The sequence below is a fragment of the Seriola lalandi genome, unplaced genomic scaffold (assembly GCF_002814215.2).
Source record: "Seriola lalandi dorsalis isolate HSWRI2012SDOR001 ecotype SW California unplaced genomic scaffold, Sedor1 jcf7180002053261, whole genome shotgun sequence".
Lineage (NCBI taxonomy): Eukaryota > Metazoa > Chordata > Actinopteri > Carangiformes > Carangidae > Seriola > Seriola lalandi.
In genome coordinates this window covers 9,729-10,685 of record NW_019523814.1, presented here as the reverse complement: position 1 = coordinate 10,685, position 957 = coordinate 9,729, and positions in this window count along the sequence as shown.

The following is a 957-nucleotide window of genomic DNA, read 5'->3' as shown; positions in this document are numbered from 1 at the left end:
GGGGGGGGGGAGTTATGCTGCTTAAAGACAGAACTCGACTTGCTTTGCACTCGCTGCCTGGTCCAGCACACTGTGAAGTCGCAGAGGACAGAGCACACATCCACTCTTTTGCGTTCTGTTGCTGAAAGATGTGTCTTTCCTGTGCTCAGAAGAAATCGTTTGCACTAGCCCTGCTAATAAGAAGAACTGTGGGAACATGTACACATACCTACAACAAGCTACAGACTGTTAAAACCATGGATTGTATATCTTAAAACACACCTGACATGCTTACTTGGTGGAAATCTGTCGCTAAGAGACGGCTTTCCTGCCGACGTCCCAATACAAGCTTGTATAATATATTCCGGGGTATTCTGAGACACAGATAATCAGTTTCTCCTCCATTTTTGTTTTAAGCCGTTTTTCAATTACTGTGCTTCAAATGGCTGCATAGATGGTTGTCACAGCGCACCGCGGTCAAAGTTCAACCAAGTTGATGGCGCTCGAACTAGCTCGCCGGACGGCACGCTGAGCCAAGCAGAGACAAACCGTCCTAGTGTGGCGCAAGCCATTAGAAACAATGGGTTTCCTTGGGGTTGCCATTGCCACGTTCAAGCAGCTTTGGAGAGATGCAGGGGTCAAAGTGACTAGAATTTTTTGGCTAAAGGTCAAAGTTCAAAGATCAAGGTCACAAACAGATTTTGTGAACGCAATATCTCCAGAACACGTCAAGGGAATCCCTTCACATTTGATAAAAACGTTCACTTAGACTCAAGAGTTAACAGATCAGGCTGGCAGACAGAGCTAATGCTAAAAATGCTAACTGCTAGTTAGCAAGTCAAGTCAAAACTTCAACAAGGGAAGAAGGAGGAAGGACAGGTCGAACTTCTCCACCTGAGCAGGAACCTGTAACACTGACACACAACACTGCAGGTCTGGCAGGGACCAGCACCTGGACCTGGACCTGGACCTGGACCA